At 43.1% G+C, this 23,309-nt stretch overlaps 1 protein-coding gene and 1 long non-coding RNA gene across 4 annotated transcripts in view; one reads left to right on the forward strand and one right to left on the reverse strand.

Annotated features, from left to right (window-relative positions):
* MIDEAS (mitotic deacetylase associated SANT domain protein) overlaps positions 1-23,309 on the forward strand; it is an 81,596-nt gene that overhangs the window by 12,375 nt on the left and 45,912 nt on the right. Inside the window, exon 1 of one of the 3 annotated variants that reach the window (XM_006128608.4) lies at positions 7,375-9,400. The exons of the other annotated variants lie outside the window; for them this stretch is intronic. The gene's annotated coding sequence lies outside the window, so the exon portion shown is untranslated. Of the gene's footprint in view, positions 1-7,374; positions 9,401-23,309 lie in introns of those variants that run through there. 3 annotated transcript variants of the gene reach the window in all.
* On the reverse strand, positions 14,504-22,128 carry LOC142829137 (uncharacterized). The gene is made up of 3 exons (XR_012903458.1): positions 21,865-22,128; positions 17,921-18,062; positions 14,504-14,641 (listed from the first exon to the last, which is right to left on the reverse strand). It is a non-coding gene; the product is annotated as an uncharacterized LOC142829137 (long non-coding RNA).

Here is a 23,309-nt window from a genome sequence, read left to right on the forward strand (position 1 = left end):
ACCTACAATGGTATCTCCACCCCAAGAACTAAAAGAGACTGGATCTGTTTGGATGGAAGTTCTATTTGTCAGCAACCCTGCAGATCAGGATTGAAAACTATCAGGTGGTCATCATCAAATACAGTTTCACAAACTACAATAGATGGATGACCTTTATTGAACATTTGCCCTAAGACCATAGGGAACAATGCCAAATTTCATTTCACAAGGCCAAATATTGGCCAGTACCACTCTTCTTTCTTGGCTGCAGTGGACACTGCTGCCAAGTCCATCTATTTGGCAGTAGTTGTGCACAGGGCATCATGGTTCCAACTTTTGGGTTTTTTAAGAGAAATACAGAATACTGTTGAGAATCTCCCCTTTGATAGTCATAGGTTTTTCTTGGAGATGGCAGATGAGTCCTTGTATATATTGAAGGACTCTAAACTCCTTTATGTTCCCTGGACACATATACACCTGCAAATAAAAGATGGTTTAGTAGGTGTCACACTGCCCAGAGATTGCATCCTGCTTAGTTTTTCAGATCCCATATATCCACCAAACCCACAAGGAAAAGACATAAGTTCAGAAAAAGAGAGCTTCCCACCTGGCCGCTCCTCTCTTCCGCCCCTAAAACTACCCAACTATTGATCTGGTTGAGGGTTTAAATATTGCTGCATCTCTGCTTTTACAGTTATGCTCATTTGCACACCACTCCTCTTTGAAGACAGACTTTCCCATTTTCAACATGCCTGGAGGTGGTTCACTCAGACAAGTGGGTCACAGAAGTCAAAATATTGGGTTATACCATCCCTTTTTAGATGTCACTTCCTCCCTTCAACTTCCATTCCCCATCCCTCTTCAAGGACCCCTCCCATAAGCTTGTATTAAGGCATGAGGTAAACTCTCTCATCTGCTTAGGAGCAGGAGACTCAGTCCCTCCCTTTCAAAAGCTTTATTCAAAGTATTTTCTTGTACTAAAGGAGGACAGAGAATGGGGACCAATCTTAGATCGAAGTCTTAAACTTGTGAGGCTTTACAAACTTGTTTAGGATGATGACTCTGACAGCTATAAATTCTTCAGTGGGGAACAGAAGCGGATTTTCATTTCTTGACATCCACAGCATTGCTTAAGAACAAACCTAATGACTGAGATATGAGCTATATGCACGTCAATGCATACATTTTCAAAGCACTGTGCTTTCCATGCGGTCAGGTTTGATGTGGCTCTGGATACTCCAGTACTGTCTTCAGTTCTGGACTCAATTCTGAAGCTCCTTCCTCCCCTTGGCGAAACTGCTCAGAAGTCACTTGAAATGGAGCACCCATTGGGATGCTGCTCAAATAAGAGGTTGCTCACCTTGTGCTGTAGCTGCTGTTCTTTGAGATGGGTGTCCGTATGGGAGCTCCACTACCTGTCCTTTCCTCCCCTCTGCTTCCGGCTGTTCTCTGTGGAGACATTCAGGTGGAAAGGAATTGAGGGCATTTGGCTTATGCATCTCTATATAGCCTTGGTGTCTAGCATGAGGAAGCATAACATGCATGTGCAAACTAGAAGCTTTGGTATAGAAAAAATTCTGATCAGCCACACATGCGCCTGTTGAACCCATGAAGTGGAGCACCCACAAGGAAATATATTTTGAAGAACTCAGTTACTCCACAAAAAGTGAATAATTTATTTATTTCAAAAGACCATTTAATAAAAAACACTTTTAATTTAAAACCTTTGACTGGATGCCATAGGCTATGTCTACAGAGCAGCGTTATTACAGAATAACTGATGTTATTCCAAAATAACAAAGAGCGTATCTACACAACAAGCCATTATTTTAAACTAATGGCTATTTGGAGGACTTCTTACTCTGACTCCTGTAACCCTCATTTTACGAGGAGTAAGGGAAGTTGAAAGAAGAGTGTTCTTCCTTTGACTTCCTGTTGTGTAGACAGCACCAAAAGCTGAATTAAGCTGTTTCGTCTTCAGCTACGCACTTGATATAGCTGAGTTGTGTAGCTTAATTCAGCTTTTGCCCTGCTGTGTAGATGTGCCCATAGTGGTTTGTAAGGGAATGTACCGTAACCCATGTTACTTGGGGCTATTGCCTATAGGCCCTGATCCTGCCATCTGATCTAGTCAGGCCCATACCCAGGAATTTCTGGGAAAGGGGGGTAGGTTTTTTGTAAATGTGGACTGCAAAGGTGTGAATGCACCTCTCATAGTCCTCCAAGTAAGAGGGGAAATCAGCCCCAGCCTTCTTCCAGCCCACCAGAGCATGAGGGAGGGAGGCTTGGGCAGTGTATTGCTCCTGCCTTCCCCTGGCCGGCCATAACATGCTTACTTGGGGGATCATAGTAAGCTTTGGTACTCTTTGAACCCCTTTTATATATGGGCCCGTACATGCAGAGCATCACTGATTGCAGGTTACGGGGTATAGTGAATAATTTAAAATGAAATTAAGGTACAGATAAGAAGCAGCTTAAGAATGTTTTAGACCACAAAATCCCTTTCTTGATCCAAAATCTTTCATCTTTCCTGTACTTAAATTCCAGCTTTTAGTTTCTCTATATGAGTGGTCTCCACAGTGACATTCTCACAGACACCTCCCCTTACCTTCATGATCATAGGGACTGCCTTCTCTCCCATTCCCAATCACATGAAATTTCTGTTGTAGCTACAGAAATTGTTATTGATTTGCAATCTGTTTTTTCTTGGAACTTTTCACTTCTTGGGACGGATTTGTAGCTGGGTGTTGCAGCCCCCATCTTTCCTGATGCAGTTAGCCTTCATTTCTTCTATCCTCTCTCTCTCTCTGGACTCTGTCTATTTTCCTGCTTTGTTTTTGTTTCTGGCTTTTTTATATCTGTTTTAGCAAGTTTAATAGGTGACTTTTTTGCTCTTCTCCTTTGATTGCATCTCTATCCCCATCCTTGATTCTCCACATACTTTCAGGCTACATGTTGCTGGGAGTGAGAGGCTTCCCCTGGTGCCACCCAAAGCTAAGTGCTGAGTGCTGCAGGAACAGAGCAGCTTGTACTAGTAGCCTGTTTGTGTGAATTGGTCCTGCAGCCAGTTTAGGAGCAGGAAAAGGCGAATGGGTTTCACTGATCTTTATATACCCCACTGAAACCAAAACAAGAACATGTTTGCAGCAAGGGTGCCATTTTGGGAGAGCAGGGTGGGCAGCAGCCATGTGTACTGTAACCCTGCTTGCTTTTCTTCTCATTCCCTTTACTGTCAGGGAGCAAAGAGAAAGTTAATGGCTTGTGTGCGTTCCTCTCACTCCTGGCGGGTGAGGGGAGGAGCAGAGAAGTAATGCACTAAATCTGTGTAGTTTCCCCAATCTCGCTGATAGGGAATTAGAGCCTTTGTAAACGAGTTCTTGTCTCAGGACTGGTTATTTCTCTTCCCCAATCCATTTTGCAGAGCCAGTTTATGTTTCTAAATCAAACATGAAAATAATAACAAAACAACCAACCAAAAAAAAATCCCCCAATCCTGTGTGGAGGCAATGAACTGTTTTTGGAGATTAGCCCTCTTTCTAAGATAAAGTTGTCACGAATAGTTTTACAGAGAGAAGCAAAGATATTGTTAGTATTTAAAGCTAGTAATACAGTTCTTAGTGTTAGATAGAAGATTATTTTAAAAATAAAATGGCTATTGTATAGAAGAGGTAGTGCCCATAGTGAGCAGGCACTGAGCTATATATTCTGAACAACCATTTTCTGTTTCATCTGAGCAAGCCAAATACATGTTAAATGACTGTATATTTGTATTGGTTGTACCTACGAACCCATTCATTGAACTGAATTTGTAATCAGATTAGGAGCAGTAAGAGAAGGTGAATGGACATGGATGAGGACCACTTTGTGCTAGGCACTGTAAAACTACAGAGCAAAAAAATGATCCACTACCCAAGGATCTTAAGGCTATGTGTATACTGGGGAGCTTACAGCTATACTGGTGCAGCTGCACAGCTGTAAGATTGCTGCTTGCATAGCCACTCTGTGTAGACAAGAGTGAGTTCTCTTGTCAATATAATAAAACCATCTCCACAAGTGGCAGTAGCTATATCAGTGGGAGAAGCCCAATGAGAGAGTATTGGTCAGCATGGTCAACAGCGGTCTCTGCACACCAAGAGTGAATCTACATAGCATCCTTACCTTGAAATAAGCTACACAATTTGCTCTATGCAAATTATGTAGCTTATTTCAAAGTAATTTCAAATAAAGCACTATTTTGACAAATCCCTTGACCCCTGTGGAATGAGGGTTTACAGGGATGCTGGAATATCACACCTATTATTTCAAAATATATTTTGAAATAACTGGTATGTTTAAAGACGTGGAATTGCTATTTTGGGATACTAGAGGTATCTGTGCTGTGTAAACTTAGCCCAATAGCTGAATTGTTGTCAAAGTTTTGAAGGCATCATGGCAAAGGAGAATTTGAAGGAGTATCATGAAGTGGCTTTGCGGATCTTTACATGGAGCACTTCCCATACATGAAAGGCAGCAGAAAGTTTGAAGGTGCTTGTGAAAATCTAACAAGTGGGCAGTGCAGGCTGGCATCACTGGCCTGTGGGAAGCAAGCATCAACAACTCAATAGTGAATGAGAAATGATAGAGTGGGGATTGACAGTGAAGGGTCTTGAAAGTGGAGACAAAGTTATGTCTGTGATAGAGAAGAGGAAGCCAGAAGAAGGATGGGGTAATATGGTTAAAGTAATGGGTTAGGAAAATTATTTTGGCAGCAATATTCTGAACAGGTATGAAAATGAGGCAAGATTATATTGGTCCAGGCCAGAGAGAAGGATGTTGTAGTAATCTAGATGCCAAATGATGGGAATGTATGTAGAGGTGATCTTTTTAGATGTGTGAATTGATGAGAAAAGCCATTTCTTCGAGTTATTACTGCAGAAAGAATAGGAATGATTTAGATGTAGTCTAGATGTGAGACCCAAGAATGAGGTTTGAGTTGAAGATGATGCCCAGGTTGCAGGCCCAAGTTCCAGGTGTTGTTCAGAGTGATTGAGAAATAGTAGTAGAGAGGTCTTTGACTGGTAAGAGGGAGAGTATGTTCTCTATTTTAGGCCTGTTGAATTTGAACTGATGGCTAGACAGCCACAAGAACATGTCGGAGAGACAAGCCAAGATTTTAGTTTGTACAGAAGGTACAACATTTGTAAAAAGACGTGAAAGGCTGTTTGCGTGAGTGATGAGTGGGAGTGTTCAGTTTGTGTCCTTTTAAACTTAATTATAATATATGAAAAGTTTGTTTGTAGTGGGGGGAGAAGGGGGCAGGAGAGGTTCCTTTTTTCCTTAGTATCAGAATTGCAGGTCTTCCTCCTTTCAAAGGCTCTGACTAGAGAGCTACTAACAGCATGCCATTGCAAATGTTGAGAAATGAAAATTGAGCAATTGAGGAGGGTTTTTTTAGCTACTGTTTAAAATATTTTTAATTAACAAATTTAACTATTAAATCCAATGCTTCACGACCAGTTGAGACAAAATATTCAGCTGTCTTCTCCAATGCCATTCAGTATAGATTTGAGAATTTTAAATTAATCTTTGAACCTCCTAAGAAAGTCCTCCAGCAACACCAGAGAAGATCAGTCTTGATATTCTTGATGTTTTAATATATTAAAAAAAAACTAATAAGAAACATCCCTTCTATAAACAAGATAAAAAGAGGGTGAGGCAAATCCTCAAGTTCTTGAAAGTGGGGAATAAGTTTCATATAATCGTTAATGGATTAGAGAAAGTGCCCAGCTCCTCTCTGCTGACTACCACTTTAAACACAGCTTTTCACATGGGGCCATACTATAAAGTTTACAGCAAGGTAGAAGCCAAAATATCAACATTAATTTATCTAGTTTTGCTGAGAAGTTGAATAGAATTTTTCTGCCAATGGCTGCATTGAGCATGTTATTGCTAGTACTTATTGACCTTGTATGTTACAGAAAAAACTGTATTTCACTTACAGTACAGATGTCTGTATCCACAAAGCTACCTCACATTCTACCTTCAAATCCCTTTTCAAAACTTTTCTTTGTGATGCCTACAAAAAACATGATAATAGTTAGGTTGTTAGTGTGTGGGGGCCACTGCCTATCATCACCAGTACTGCCTCATTGTTTCTTTGTACTCTCCCATCTGTCTGGATCCATCTTGTGACTGTTGTCTTAGATTGTAAGCTGGTTAGGTCAGAGACTCATCTTTATGTTCTTTTTGTACAGCATTTCACATCATAATATGTAACTGAGTGCACTCCATTAGATGCTTTCCCCCCTTACGATACTCTGTGATGTCCCACAAAGAAAGGGCACACAAATATTTATATTAATTAGAGGAGCTGCTTTGAGATGAAATTGTAATTGAGAGGATATGTGTAATGAAACAGAACCTGGGACCTCTGTGCATGAGCCTCTATTCCATGAGCTAAAAGCCAGCTCTCTCTCAGCTAAGGCTGTAGAGCAGACACATTATTTTCTGTGTAAGTGGTCTTGGTGCAACTAGGGGTGTGGGCTACATATGCCTGTCAGAAAAATTTTACTACTTAGGCTGTACTATCATTTGTGGAATAATTTCTGTTTTCGTGATCTCTTTGGGGCACCAAAGGCACTAGTTAGTAAGTGCTGGATGGCTGTCATGTTGTACTGAATATGCAAAGAGAATGGAGAATAAAGGTGCAAGAGGAACAGTGCCTGCAAAAACTAGCATACCTCAAAGTTCACAAGGCAGATAGTTACGTCTTCCTGCTAATATTCTGTCCTGGGATATTTCATTCTGCTCTCAGGTGCAAGCTTCTTGCACATGGCAGCAGTAGTGGAAATGAGCTGTTGTCTGTGCTTGACCTGCAGTTTTAAACACCCAAAACAAATATGGGTAGTGGAAACATGTCAGATTCTTCAGCCTTAGGCCCTGAGTCTGCATGCTGCTTTAGGGAAACCCCTGTGCCTGCACAAAATCTCATCGTGGGACACCATGCAAATACAGGAGTTCACTATCAGAGATGGGTCCCATGACTGTACTTAAAAGAAAGCAGACTTGCCTTTAGCAAGGCAGTCATTTAGGAATGGCCCATGCAGCATAATAAGTCTAGTCTGATTTTTAAGAGACACCATTAAATTAAAAATTACTCTCTAGAATTTTTCCCTAATATTCTTGCAAATAACACACCTAAAATTAAAGAAAACAAATACGTCTTTCATTGTTTTATTTGCTGTCTTTGACAGCATTTTTTTATATAAATAGAAGTCAGTTTCTCCTGTAATTTGGGGTTTTTCACTCAGCAAGAAGGAAGAGAAAATGTGTGTTTGGTTTTTTTTTGTTTTTTTGTTTTTTTTTAAAGAAAAACTGGCAGGAGGGACTCAAGAACAGGCTTTGAACCTGAAAAAACTTTTAACTATTTTTGCAGTTGATTTGACTGTACAGTGAGTGACTGTCACTCAATTCTTCTATTTGCTTTTAAGAAATACTAATACTTTACTTTCCTCTTGTGTAAATCCTAAGCACTTTAAATAGGCATCTGTTTATACCTGTCTTACGGAGCAGAAAATCAGTTTTGCTAATGTTCACAATTTTACATGTAATGTTTTTTCTTAAAACCTCCGCTTCAACCCTTGGAGACAAATGATTATGAGAATGTTGGCTTTTGTATTTTTTAAAGGGAGTTTCTGGTCCTCATGATTGCTGAGAAAAGCTTGAAAATGTGCCCCAAGTGTATTAAAAAAGCTCAAAAACAAGAGGGTAAATAAAAATCAGCAACCAGAAAATGCATATATGACTTTTAAGTATCATGATTATTTGGGGGTCCCAATTCAAGTTTTTACATGAGTTGGGGTTGGCAATGCTGAAAGCTAAACTGATCTTAGGCAAGGCATCTAAGCAGTGAATCAGCAGCAGAGTTGTTGAAACCCCTGTTCTGACTGTCCAATTTCCTGTGCTATCTCGGGCTCTGCCTATCCTACGTGTATGTGCATCTTTTCATTTGCCTCCCCTACCTGCACCTGGAGAGTTTGTAAACCAAACTGTTTGGTGAGCATAACATCCCAGAAGGGGGCCTGCTGGAAATTTTGTCTGACCTATGCACCTCAATTACCAGTTGTGATATGCTAATTTCTGCATATATAGCTGTTGTGAACAGAGACAGTTGTAAAGCGAGTCATTCATGTTAAAATTCGACACTTGCCAACAAGGACTTAACAAACATTTGAACTATCTCACCCATTACCAAGACAGTTTCCCCATTTATCACCTCTAATACCATTAACTCACAAACATCCCACTCTCCCTACCTCTAATATCATCAATTCACAGACACTTACCTTCCTTCCTTCCCCCCCCATCCCCCTCCTGTTCTGCAATGTGATTTGTCCTTTTCATATTTGTTCATTTTTTTAATTGTATCCTTTGGTATATATGGTTGTGACTACTTTCTTCCACTATTTGATCTGAGGAAGTGGGTCTGGCCCACGAAAGCTCATCATCTAATAAACCATCTTGTTAGTCTTTAAAGTGCTACATTGTCCTGCATTTTGCTTCAACTACCCCAGACTAACACGGCTACATTTCTATCAATAAACTGCATGGGTATTCTTCGAGGGCAAAACAGTTTTCTCCAGAAGTCATCGTTTTGGTGTAGTTTGTAGAGATGAACACTGTGGGCTAATTGGATGGTCTTGTGTGTGTCTCGCCCTCCTCCCTCCGGGCCTTTCAAATCGAACAGTAGGGCACGTGAGAGAGAAAGGAAAAGCGATTATGTAGAGCTAAAATATGCTGGAAATCCCCGGCTCTGTGGAGTTGCTAGGTGGTTTTAAACCCCCTTCGCTGCCTTATTTGACAACGGGAAGTAGGAGTGGCCCAGGCCTGCTTGAGTAGGGAGGGAACGGCGGGGAGATGGCTGCGCACTGAGGCAGTTGTGCTGATGAAGTGGAAGAGCTGGTTTCAGTTCAGTATAGCCGTGCATGTGTGTTTAGGAGGCGGGTGCTCCTGGTTTCCTTGCCTGGGAGTTGTGCAATCCTTTAGATCGGAGAAAGCGCCCTTCCTCACTGCTGCCCGCCACCGCCTTGTGGCTTTTTTTTTTTTTTTTTTTTTTTAAAGCTGTGAGCTCAGCCGATGAGTCAGAGCCATGCAATCCTGACACTGCATCGCGGGACTGGAGGTGAGAGAGAATCAAAAACAGGGGCTGTAGATTGCAGCCAAGTACAGTGTAGGACTTTGCTCGTGCACAGAAGGGGAGCTGAGTAGTGGCCACTTCGTGGGATATTCTGGATTGCAAGAGAACTTCCTGCTGCTTTCCTGGGAGCGCTGGAGACCGGGGCTGGAAAACGCGTTTGTGCCGTTTTTGGGAAGTGAAGAAAAACACAGACGGGAATCGCTCCGTTGCATAATCTTGACAACGTCTGTCTCATATTAGGACGAGGTAAATTGAAATCTAGAGTTCCGATAAATTCCAAAGGGCCTGTACTTGCTCCTAATTGAGACTAGACTCAACACCATGGTGGAGAGAAGGCTATTTGAATCATGGCTGTGGTTTTTGCAAGCCTAAAGGTTTGCAGCGAGGAGCTGTGGGGGATGCAGGAAATGGGGAGATTGAGTGCTTGGTAACTTTGCTTTTTATTTTTATTTATTTATTTTTTGCCTGTATACACGCAAGCTGCGTGTGTGCAGCTACGCAGTTCAGCCTGCTAATGGACTGCTTCAACAGGAAGATTGTCTTAGTGTGTAAACTTGGTACAGAGAATTCTGGCTAATCTTCATTTTAGTGAAATGTGGTAAATTGCCCTTTGGGTGGGAAATTGCTTATGGTATGAGAACAGAAAGGTGGATCAAATTGCATTGCTGTTATAATTGATAACTGCTCCTGTTTTTGTGCATGCAATTTAAAATGTGTTCTAAATTTGTAGAGTAAATTTAGTGTTAATGAACATGAGGGGCTTATGTTTAATACAGGTAAGAGCTGTGCAGTACAAGATTTCCTTCACCACCAGCCTCCCAAGTCTCTATGACGTTTATCTTAATCCTGAGCTATAGATGCTTATATCCTAATTTTGGACTTTTGAGTGCAGATTCTTAAGTGTGACAAGCAGGGTAGGTTTAGGTATGTATAAATAATTAATAGGACATGCCTTGCTTGTTTTCTGATAGGGTATCCAAGTCCCTCTGGAACAGGTTTCTGTGTGCTTTTGGCTCGGCTTCTGAAATCTCCATGCACTTGGATATTTGATTGCAGTAACTGCAAGCAGGTATCCAAATATTAGATACTTGTGCAGGGAAACTGATTTCAGTACTTGAGATCACTTTCAGATCTCAACACTAGCATGGACTGCCCTGGTTTCAGTATCCTACAAGAACAGAGCAGCAACAATGGATAATAAGATTTTTGCTAGTCAGTTTACTTGTAGTTAGAAACATGATGCAAGGTAGGGAGGGTTAAAGTGAACCAATTCGTAAGTTAGGTAATTGCAGTAATTTCCTGCTCCCAGAACACTGTAAAGTTCCTCTGATGGCTATGTACTTAGTTGGGAGCATGATTAGGGCCTGTATTTGTGAGTGTCTCATTATGAATGTGGACATACTTGTCTCTGAATTGCTGGACTGTAAACATGTGCAATTCTAACATATCTCTGTTCCTTGGGGTGTCTGGAAGCTAGTTTGTCTATTTTGAGGGTTGAGAGGTTGCAATTGCACTTTGTGGTGAGAGAGAGAAACTATTCTATCTTCTGAGTTCGGGAAGTAGTGATTACATTGGGGTAATGTACAAGCTGGATCACTACTCAAAAGCACTATCTTGCTTATCTAAAAATGTTTCTCCTTTCTTAAATGACCTCCTTGTGCACTTCATATATCCCTCAAAAGTTTTGATCTGTGTTTCTGTCTATTAAGTTAAAACGAATGTGTTTTTATTAAATTTAAGTGCAGACATCCCTTTAGATTGCAAATACATTCATGGCAAGGATTCGGTCAGACCATCTAACACTGGTATATAGAACATATGGCTGCCCAGACAAAATTAAGGCATATTTCCTTCTGAGGAGAGACTGGAATAATGAATGCTGTGTGCACAAGCTGTTGCCCAGTGGAGTGGACTCAATTAATGTTCCTGGATCTTGTGACAGGACTTCCTCGATATGTGCCCTGCACATTACTCGCATGAAGAGCCTAATGTATCAGTTGTGGTCCATTAACAGTGTGAGCAGGAGTGCCAAAAAGAAATTGGTAGGACCCATTCTAAACCCGTTTCAGCTCCAGTATATAGTATACCATATCCTTAATTTAATATGAGCTGCAGTCCCTGCTGAAGACTGGCCCTAGACTGGAATAGAAAAGGTGTTCAAGGTCAGTATTCTGGCATCTTAATAAAGCTGTGGGTTAGAACTAGGTAGGCTAACAGAAGAAGGGAGAGTCTACTGATTAGAGTGCTATCTTAAGACCTGAGTAACCTTAGTTTAGTTCCCTGCTCTGCTACAAACATCCTGCTTTGTCTTGGGCAAGTCACTTAGCAATTCTTTGCCTTAATTTCCATCTGTAAAGTGGGAATAATAGCACTTCGTTATGCTATATAGGTGTTTTAAAGATAAAGCTATTATAGAATCAGGTGTACAGATACAATTGTGATGAGGGTTGTATAAGTATCTAAAGTAGAAAGAGGATGCTACAGTTCAGGAATGAAGTGCATTGGCAGTAGGGCAACAAGCAAGATTGCTAAATAGTCAGAATCCTTGTAAATGTAACACTGGATTCACTCAAATGTTTTTGTTGTCATTTCCTTCAGCCTGCAGTTTTAGAGAGCTCTTGGAAAACCGACAAAGGGAACATTAAAGAACAGACCTGCAAAGTCTTTAAATCATTATTTGAAATCATCAGTAACTCAGTCAGAAGTTATGGGTCTGTTACTAGAGTGAGTGGGTGAGGTTCTGTGGCCTGCAGTGTACATGAGGTCAGACTAGATCAGTGGTTTTCACAGTTGGGTCCCGGACCCTCCCAGGTATCCAAGTGTCCTTAGCCATGGAATCTTGCCACTCAAATTTGGCAGTGATTCACTATTTCCAGTCAAGGGGAGCTGTGGGAAACAGCACAGCCTGGGCCACTCTTCCTGCAGCTCCCCTTGTCTGGAAATAGCAAATCATAGCCAATGGCAGCTGCAAGGCTTTGTGACTATGGACGCTTAGATAAACAAAGTGTTGCGGGCCCGCCAACAGCTTACCTGGGTGAGCCCACAACCCAGCTTTGAAAACCACTGGACTAGATGAATGTGGTGGTTCCTTCTGGCCTTGAAATCTATGAGCACTAGTTGGAGAGCTTTAGCACTAGTTGGAGAGCTTTAGCACAATGCTGTCATAGTGACATTAGAGCTTTTCTGTAGATTACAATAGCTAGGCATGTGTGTGTAGTTAGAAAAATGTTGCAAGTATACTGAAGCGCTATGATATCATTAGGGTATATTACTTACACAAGAAGTAAATAGCAGGGGACTCCCAACGATCTGTTGTGGAACCATTGCTGTTCAACATATCCATAAACTATCTGAAAACAGGCAAACAATGAGCTGGCAAAGTTTGCAGGTGATACAAAATTACTCAAGATCGTTAACTTTAAAGCTGACTGCATAGAGTTGTACAGGGATCTAACAAACTAGGTTACTGTGTAACAAAATGGCAGAATAAATTCAGTGTTGATAAATACAAAGTAATGCACCCAGGAAAATATAATCTTAAGTACAGGCAGTCCCTGGGTTACGTACAAGATAGGGACTGTAGGTTTGTTCTTAAGTTGAATCTGTATGTAAGTCGGAACTGGCGTCAGCCGCTGCTGAAACTGATCAGTTTCAACCACGGCTGAATCTGGATGCCAGTTCTGACTTACATACAGATTCAACTTAAGAAACCCAGGCGTCCCCAAGTCAGCCACTGCTGAAACTGACCAGCGGCTGACTACAGGAAGCCGGTCAGCCGCTGGTCAGTTTCAGCAGCGGCTGACTTGGGGACGCCTGGGGCAGAGCAGCTGGGGTGCTGCCGGGTTGGTCCGGAGCGGCGCTGCGGGACCAACCCGGCAGCCCCCAGCTGCTCTACCCTAGGGGTAGGCAAGAAAAGCCTGGTCTGCTGGGGGGGGACACTAGCTGCACCCCCCCCCCAGCAGACCAGGGAGACGGGGGTGGCGGGACCGCCCAAATCCTCCACGGCTTTGCTCCGTCTCCCTGGTCTGCTGACCTGGGAGACGCAGAGCACGCCCGCAGCAGGACAGCCCAAGCGTGCCTGGGCTGTCCCGCTGCGGGCGTGCTCCAAGGCTTTGCTCCCCGTCTCCCTGCAGACCAGGGAGACTAGACTACATCATCAATTACTCAAATATGGCTCTGTTCTGTTCGTTCTCTCTGAAGCATTTAGTAGTGGCCACTGTCAGAAAACAGGACACTAGAATTGATCCAGTATTGCCATTCTTATGTTATCAGTGATGGGTAAGCTTGCTAATTTTTTTATGCTGTACCCCATATTTTCTAAATTTTAGTCCATATGATCTGAGTATAGATGTTTTTCCTCTTCTGGGCTCCTTCCAAACATGACCTGAAAGAATAAGCAGTGGATGTTGGGAGCCAGGAACTCCTGAGCTATAATCTCTGCTTTACAACTGACTTACTATGAGGCAGTGGACAAGTCACTCTGCCTCAGTTTGCCCATTATGAAAACAGGATTAACAATATTTAGCTTCCTACTCAAGGATTTTGTGAGAGACATACAGGCTGTGTCTAGACTGGCCAGTTTTTCCGGAAAATCAGCCGCTTTTCCAGAAAAACTTGCCAGCTGTCTACACTGGCCGCTTGAATTTCCGCAAAAGCACTGACTTCTTACTGTAAGAAATCAGTGCTTCTTGCGGAAATACTATGCTGCTCCCATTCAGGCAAAAGTTTTTGTGCAAATGGCCAGTGTAGACAGCTCAGATCTGTTTTCCGCTAAAAAGCCCCAATCGCGAAAATGGCGATCGACACTTTTCCGCAAAAAAGCCCGTCTAGATTGGCATGGACGCTTTTCCGCAAAAAGTGCTTTTACGGAACAGCGTCCATGCCAGTCTAGACGCTCTTTTCTGAAAATGCTTTTAACGGAGGACTTTTCCGTTAAAAGCAGTTTCGGAGAATCATGCCAGTCTAGACGTAGCCACAGTGTTTGCGGGATGTCCCCTTTGCTCAGATTCCTCAAATGACTTACAGTAATATGTTCAACCTAGAAACTAGAATATTGTGAGAGATTAAGGGTATTTATCTAATTTATTGAAAAAAACCCTTTAACTCTGCTAAATTTTAGGTCATATTGACACACACAGGTCTCCTGCTTGTCCTCTAGATGTCTTGGCACGATACCTCTTGACTTGAGTGTAAGCAGGATCAGATCCTAATGGAATCTGTGCCCCTTATAGGATGACTGATCCCTTTTTGGTCACTGTTTGCAAATGATATTTCTTCTTCAAGTAGTGTCCCCGGAGGTGCTCCACTCTGGGTGCTGGTGTGTCCTCACACCGATGACCGGAGACTTTTCTAGCTGTGTCCACTGCACGCGCGCTGTGGTGCCCCCTCAATGCTGTTGGTGGCTGTTAGGTGTGTGCACAACATGGCTCCCTCAGTTCCTTCCCTACCATTATCAGCAGCAGATGGAGCTCCTTTCCTTCTGCTGTTCTACAGAAAAATCACAAAAAAATGGTTAATTCTCCTTAGTTTCCTCAACATTTCCAAGTTTTAAGACACCCCGCCCACCCAACCCTATTAAAAAAAAAAAATTTGTCATCATCAGCTCACTGCTTTTCATCGCTCCTAATGCCAGGATGTCCTAGCTTCAAGAGGTGTGAGTTATGCTGGATGCTATGCCCGTCTTAGACGAGCATTCTGCATACATAAATTTCCTTAGAGAATTGCACCAACACAGAAGTGCCCTCACTGCTCCAAATTGATAGTGCAGTTGCTGTGTGCTCTGGCCAACAGACTAAATACCTTCCTCAAAGTCACCATCTGAGCCAAAAGGTATGGACAAGTCAGTCCCTCCTCCTTTTCTGGCAAGTCTTTCTCAAAAGCGAGACTGTCCCCAGCCTGATCCTTACCCTCAGCACCGACAGCCTCAACCGTCAGCACCGCGGATAAGCCTGGCACATTGGGAATGGCACTGCCCAAGATGCCAGCACCACATAAGAGGGTTCACTCAAAGCCCAAACAAAAACGAGTGGCTACAACGGTACTGGCTGCACCATCCGGCCAACACAAACACTGCTCGGCACCAAAGCTGCCAACTCCATCGGCACCCAAGAGACCCCATACCAATATGCTACCTCTTGACCCATCAGCACTGCTTACACCCACAGCACTGAGTAATACGAGAACCTCAGTACTGTCCCAAGAGCATCAACAGCACAAGTCTCCTGTCAGGAGCCATCCTTCACTGGCACCAGTATCCCCAGGCTCCTCCATACAGTCGGTGCACTCATGCAGGTTGACGAATGTATCTTGCTTCCCAAGCAAAGTCGGCACCGAGCCACACAGCCATTTTTCCCAGCACTCCAGCCTGACATACTGTGCCCCATCCTGGGATACTGGGCCTGCTACATATACATACCACCACCACCACCCTGGTATGCACATCACTATACATATCCAACACCTCCCTACCCTGGGCAATGGCAGTCATGGGAGTCACGTCCTCTTTGTCGGAGGATGAAGATAGGTCCCTTGTCCATAATTTGTCATCCTCACCAGACAAGGCAGTAATATCCACCACCCCGCCACCAACGGATGACTCAAAGAAGTTCCAAGAACTTTTTAAAAGGGTAGTGTTAGCACAAGAGTGAGATTTACAGGAAGTTCAAGAAAAGCAGTATTGCCTCCTGGGAACCTTATAGCCTCCTACCTCCTTCAGAATTGCCCTCCCCATGGACGAGGCTATTATGGACCCAGTAGACAACATCTGGCAGGCCCTGGCATCCATCACTCCAACCAAAAAGAGAGTGGATTGAAAATACTTCATCATACCAAAGAGAATGGATTTTCTTTTTACTCACCGTCCACCAAACTCCTTGGTAGTCGATTCCATTAGAAAACAGAGCCAGACAACCAAATATTAGATCAATGCCACAGGACCAAGGACATAAAAAAAATTGACATCATGGGCCATAAAGTATATTCCTTGGCCACTCTACTCCTAGAGCAGCGAATTATACTGCCATGTTAGTGGATTATGACTATTCTAGCTACTTCAAAAGCTTGCACAATACTTACCTGAACACAAGAGTTCAATGTTATTCAGGAGAGCCCTCAACATTATTCAGTAGGGCCATACAATTTCTCGCATTGAACTATAGTTCGCAATGGAGGTAGCAGACACAGCTGCATGCATCAGTCTCAGTGATCGTGATGCGGAGAATATCTTGGCTCCAAGCATCAGGAGCGCCAAGGGACTTGCAGCAGAAAGTTGAAGACTTACCCTTCGATAAGACCAATCTTTTTGCTGCAAAAACCTACAAAATACTTCATTTGATGAAGGACTCCCGCACCACCCTCCAGAACTTGGGGATGTAAACGCCCCCATTTAAGAGAGCCAGATACAGCAACTACCAAAGACCCAGAGAGTCATACAGACCGCAACCAAGATAAGACTTCTGACAAAAGCAAAGGCCCCAACGACATAGGCCTCAATGTCAGCAACAACACCAAATGGCGGCAGCCCAATCTTCCTTGTCCAAAAAGTAAATTTGAAGGTTCGGTTGCTCCTTGTGGTCACACAATCGACGAATTATCAACAGTTCAACCTCCGCCTCCGCCCCTGCTTTCAACGGTGGGCTCAAATAACATCATACAAATGGGTCCTAGAGTTCATCCACTATGATTACTCCATCCCTTTCATTTCTCTTCCCCCTCCCCATCCTCCCTCCGTGTCCCTCTTTAGGGACCCCTCTCACAAGACCCTCCTTGAGCAAGAGGTGCTTCACCTCCTCTGCTTAGGTGCCATAGAACCAATATCAACAGAGTTCAATGGCCGAGGGTTCTACTCAACTTGTTTTCTGACATAGAAAAAGAATGGAGGATGGAGACCCATTCTCTAATTCCAGCATTGGATCAAGGAGATTGGCTTTCAGCTCTCAACCTTCAAGATGTAGATTTGCACATAACAATGCATCCTGCCCAGAGACGTTGTCTATGATACACGATTGGCTGTCACCTTTACCAATACCGAGTGCTCCCTTTTGGCCTTTTAATGGCTCCCAGAGTGTTTTCCAAAACTCTAGCCATTGTAGCGGCATGCCTGTGTCGTCAGGGAGTCAATATATTTCCATAACTAGACGACTGTCTCATAAAAGGCACGTCCTTCCAAGAGACAAAAGACATGATCGAGACTACCATGAACCTTCTGCTCCACTTCAGCTTCCATATAAACTATGGGAAATCCACACTCCATCTCACTCAGGCGTTGGAGCACACATCAGTACCGTCGCAGCCAAAGTGATTCTGCCCACACACACATTCAACACCCTATGCAACCTTATAGTGGTAGCACGAGCAACTCCTAGCATGACAGTTCATGAATGCCTAAAAATTTTAGGCCATGTGGCTGCCACAACTTACGTCATCAGGCTAGTGAGGCTCCACATGAGATGTCTTCAGTCCTGGCTCGCCACACTTTACACCCCGTCCAGAGACCCTCTCTCCAAGTTAGTTACCATTCTGGAATGGGTCCTCAACTCCTTGCACAACATCTTAATGGGCATTCCATTTCATCAGCCGTCCCCTACACTTATTATGACTGATGCATCACTCAAGGGATGAGGTGCTCATCTAGGAGCCCTCATGGACCAAGGCAAATGGTCCTTCACAGAGCAAACCCTCCACATCAACCTTTTAGAAATGAGAGCGGTGCGATATGCATGCCAGCATTTCCTACACTACATAGCTCGCAAGACATGGCATCCTTACCTCTACAGAATGACAATAATGGAGTCATACATTTTTCCGCCTCAACACAATCTTCTCTCTCAGAATCACGGCGCAATTCTCCGTCCTGAACCACACAAACTCCACCTCCACGTTTGGCTCCTGGATGCCAAAAACACCTGATCTGAAAGAGTAAAACAGATACTAATCAATAGCAGAAGAGGATCCACCAGGCAAATGTACCTTTACAAATGGAACAGATTCTCTCAGTGGCTCAAACTTACTCACACTATACCCCTGAAACCACCCTCCTCCTCCTCTTGTACTTTAGGGAGTCGAGCCAGGCTCTAAGTACCATCAGGGTTCATGCAGCTGCTATAGCAGCCTTCCATCGCGCTACTGAGGGTGATTCTTTTCCCTTGAACCCAATCACCAGAAGATTCTTCATGGGTCTACAAAACACCTTTCCATCCATTTGTCTACTTGTTTCCATCTGGGACCTAAATCACATAAGAGCTTGACAAAAGCCACCTTTCGAGCCCTTTGCAACCTGCCCTTGGTCATACCTATCTATGGAGGTCTCCTTTCTAGTTGCAGTAACTTCCAGTAGACGAGTAGGGAAACTTGACACCCTAATGGCAGACCCCCCGATACGATTTTCAGCTACCTCACCCTAACTTTCTCCTGAAAGTTCCCTCTCCATTCCACATCAACGAACCGATATGCTTAACTGCTTTTTTTTCTTCAAGCCGCACACTGATGTGTCACACATGGCACACCCTTGACGTCTGCAGAGCGCTCGTGTTCTACATTGATTGTATGAGAGCCTGGCGAATATCACCTAGACTCTGCCTATCCTTTGCGGAACGTTCTAAGGGACAGGCAATCTCTTCTCAGAGGATCTCCAAATGGATCTCTTCATGTATCCACACATGCTACACTATCCACAACAAAAAACCACTGGGTACACTACCCATTCCACCAGGGCTATGTCCTCTACAACTGCTTTCCTCAAAAGTGCACCGCTCCAGGACATTTGCAACACAGCTGCTTGGTCATCGGATCACACGTTTGGACAACATTATGTTCTGGCATCCTCCATCACATCATCCATGGCTGTGGGACAAGCAGTATTATCCTCGGTGATAACGACAGGGCTCCAAATCTGCCTCCATGAGCCGACTACTGCTTTATAGTCACCCAAAGTGGAGCACCCATGGGGACACTACTCGAAGAAGAAGAAGAAGAAAGAGTTACCTTGTGCAGTTTGAGATTTGGGTCCCCGTGGGTGCTCCACTACTCTCCCTCCTTCCCTGGCTTTGGAGCCCCATGCTAGCACAGGTAGAGAAGGAATGGAGGGAGCCACACCGCACGTGCACCTAATGGACACCAGTGGCATGAGGGGGTGCCACGGTGGACACTGCTAGAAAAATCTCCGGTCACTGGTGCAAGGATGTACCAGCACCCAGAGTGGAGCACCCATAAGAACACACATCTTGAAGAATTGTGCAAGGTATGATGATACCACTTAGCTGTTTCATGTGGAAGAGGTGTAATGATTTACTGCTGGATGCTGAAATCTGTGGCCAGCTTGTCTGCACTTTGATCTTGCTCAAGTCATTTAGGTATGCAGGAGTGAGGGGGATCTATATCTCCCTGTGATTTTAATTGGAATTTATTTAGCACCATGAAAATTCAAACTCTTAGTCTCTCTGTGCTTCAGTTTTCTTAGTCTCTGTTATGGAGGTAGCGATACACATATGCTACAGGGATTATTTCACAAATAGTCTATAAATTGTTCCAAGATCCACAGATAGTTATAGAAGTTCAGAATAAAACATAAAATGACTAACCTCTCACAACATTTCCCCTCAGATTAGGTAAATGTTGGATTATGATAAAACTTGTTTAACATTTTAAAGTAATTTTCAGACTTGAGTCTAATGCTTGATTTAAAACTTTTTTTTGCAAAGATTTACAGGTAGGAAAAAATGTGTTCCAAATGTAATTGTAAAGAATATTACTCCTTCCTAGGGTTGCCACTTCTCCTGACTGGACAGATTGGATGCCATTTGTGGCAATGGTGTCCAGTCTGGGAGAGCTGGCAAACCTACTCATTCCTGAAATATTCCTAAGTGCCAGGCAAGTGGTTTCTTTCTCCACTGGTTACTATGCACTTGTGTAAGACAGTTTAGCAGGTAACCTCTGACTTTCTGAATAAGTTTGAGACTGATGTCACCTGTTCACAGTTCTTGGTGTGCTGATTCAGAATGTGGTTTAATAAGGACACAAATTAGCTGCTACAGAATTGGTCAAAAATTTGCTTTGTTTTTGATAGAGCAGATGGTTGGAATCAAAACTTTTTTCTTCTTCTGATGTACTACCTCCCCCCTACAGTGGGGTTGCTATTGTTTTGGGTGTTGAGGAGTTGGAGAATTCTGAATTCCTAGCCAGGAAGATACTTGCAGGGCTTAAAACTTACAGCATTCACTTGTTAATAATCTGTTTTACACAGTGCTAGTGGTCTGTATAAAACACAGTTTCTAAAATGCAATTGCTGAAATGATTTTTCTTACGTGTTGACCTGACCATGTTGTAGGCACTGCCCAATTTAATAACTACCTGCCTGCATATCTGACCTAGCCCCTTACTGCATATCTGACCTAGCCCCTTTGTTCTGCTAACAGCAACAGTCTTGGTAATCCTTTGTCTGATTTCCCACATTCTAGTCCACCAACAACTACCTTCAACACACCTAAATCCAAGAATCCCTTCAGACTTGTTTTCCTGTATTGCTTTTGAAAAGTTTCACTCTTTATGTAGAGGTTCAGTTGAACTTTGTTTACTTGTTGGAAACAGCATCAGTTTTAGCAATTGTTTACTAAATGAAAGCTGAATTAGTGGTGACCATTCTCTATCTGTAAGTGTAGGCACAGATGAATTGTGTCCAGTATAAGTTCAGCTAACACAGTTGTTGAAACTATCTGATTGTCTAGTGTAGACACAGGTGTAAGAGATGCACATGACTAATGAGCAACTATATGACTTCACTAGTGTAACCTTTGTCCTTCCACCAGCCTGTCTACTCCCTATTGTTTGATTACCCCTAACTTGTTGCATCATGTCTAAAATTAGACTGTAATTCTGGGGAATAATCCCTTTTTTTGTGTGTGCTGTTAGTGCTCACCATACTTTCGAGTGCTATTTCAATAATAATGCTTCCAACTGGAGATCTCAAAGCACATAATAAACATTAATGTTTCACATCCATGTGAGAGAAGTATTATCTCTATTTTACCAGTTGATGAACAGAGTTGAAATGATGAATTTGAGATTACATGGTGTGTGGGTGGGCTGGGAATAGAACACACTCCTTTGGCTCTTGTACATTGTGCCACGCAGCCATTGCCCTAGTCTCAGTCCCAAGCAACAGCAGTGCATGCCTGCCTGATGGTTGGCAGAGTGTCTTTGCTGTGAACTTACAGCTATGGAATTTTGGATCCAAATCACCACCCATCCATATCAGCTAGTAGGGGACTCTCAGGCTACGTCTATACTGCAGAGCTATTTTGGGATACCGGAAGTATTCTGAAATAGCTATTCCATGTCTTTTGAGCAGGCCTGTAGTTTGAAATATAATGGGCTTGCTATTCCAATGTCTTGTTCAACAAGGATTAAGGGATGTTTCAGAATAACACTCTATTTTGAAATTAACTCAAAACCAGCTACACAATTTGCGTAGCTCAAATTGTGTATCTTATTTTTAGATAAGGGTGCAGTGTAGATGCACCCTCATAATAATGGAAAGTACTGATACCCAGCTTTTCCTATTACCCTCAGAGGAGACTTTCTCCCCAAAGCTCTGTGTGGGGAAAAAATTTGATTGGTATTCAAAGTGTGATCTTCCAGACAGTGTCGACTGGTCTCTCTTGCTTTTTAATCTTCACCCGGATGCCAGGAAAAGTCAAGAAGGGATAAAGACTTACCTGCCATGTATCTTCTCACTGCAGTCTTGCAAAGTTAGGCAAGTATTTTTCTCAGTGCAAAAAGGCATGATGACTTGGTCATATCAGTTGGCCATGTCCAATTCCACAATTTATTTGCAAGGGGGAAGAAACTCTTGAGTGAAAGAAGTATGGTTATGCCAGTTATCTGAGTTCAAACAGAAGGAGAGCACTTTGGCCAGCTATGTGCTTTTCTGACTGCAGAGCTGTCTGCAAATCCTGCACACTGAAGTAAACATTTCTCTCTGTTGCTAGCAACTACCTTCTCTGACTATTCCAAACAGAAGAACCTAAAATAGCTCCAAGCGCTTACAATTAGTAAAAGTGTTACCCCATTTCCACAGGAAAAGAATAGCATAAGAGTTTTTTCTAACTTCATGTAAAAGCTAGGGATTTAATTGTGTAGTTGATTAACCAATTAACCAATAAGCAAAAGCTTATTGGTTAATGCTATATAAACTGTACACATTTCCTTCCCTTCCCCCCCCCACCAGCAATTTTTTTTTTTTTTTTAGCAGGTTGGCCAGCATCCCGGCTCAGTCCTGGCTTGTGACAAGTCCAGGAACTCCCCCTGCTGCGGCTCTGCATTTAAGGTGTATTAGGAGCCAGCTGGGCAGACAGCCCGGCTCAGTTCCATCTTGTGCTGGGTCCAGAAGCTCAGACACTCCCTCCCCCTCCCCAGACAGAGGCTGCTGCCACCCCATGCTGTTGCCTTTTTATCAGAGGCAGCAATACAAGGCAAGAGGCAGCTGGCCTGTGAGGGGAGCTAGTTTTTAAATTGGCTCCCCTCACGTACCAGCTCCTGCCTGACACCCCATAGCATGGAGTTGCAGGAGGTCTCAGGAGTGGGGCCAGAGTGCACTGGTTGTCAGCCTCACCCCCAGGGACTTATAGAATAGTCGACTAACCAATAGACTAGTCGACTAACCAACAAGAATTCATGAGGTTACTTGACTAGTCAATCGATACTTAATATCCCTAGTAAAAACAAGTAGTCTTGTGGCACTATATATGAGTCATTAAGGTGCCACAAGACTACTCACTGTTTGTAAAGTTACAGATTAACATGGCTACCCCTCTGAGACTTTTAACTTCATGTAGTCTCAGAACATATTAAGCTCTTTGCTTCTTCTTATGCGTACTCTACCCCTGGCTGCACAATCTTCTTCACATCATGGGTTTTTTTTTTATGATGACAGATAGTGCTGTTTGGCACCGCCAGCGCTTATCAACTACAAAACAATTTGCAAACATTAGCTAATTAGAGGAAACAAATAGCAGAAACCTATGTTTATTGAAGTGTAACGCTGCACTATAGTGTTCTTCCATACATATAAATGTCTGTGCCTTCCCTCCCCCCCACTTTCCTGCTTACAGTAATCCAGTTTATGTAGGCTGCTTTCTCGTATATGTCAAATGCTGCATTC

The sequence above is a fragment of the Pelodiscus sinensis genome, chromosome 4, assembly GCF_049634645.1.
Source record: "Pelodiscus sinensis isolate JC-2024 chromosome 4, ASM4963464v1, whole genome shotgun sequence".
Taxonomy (NCBI): domain Eukaryota; kingdom Metazoa; phylum Chordata; order Testudines; family Trionychidae; genus Pelodiscus; species Pelodiscus sinensis.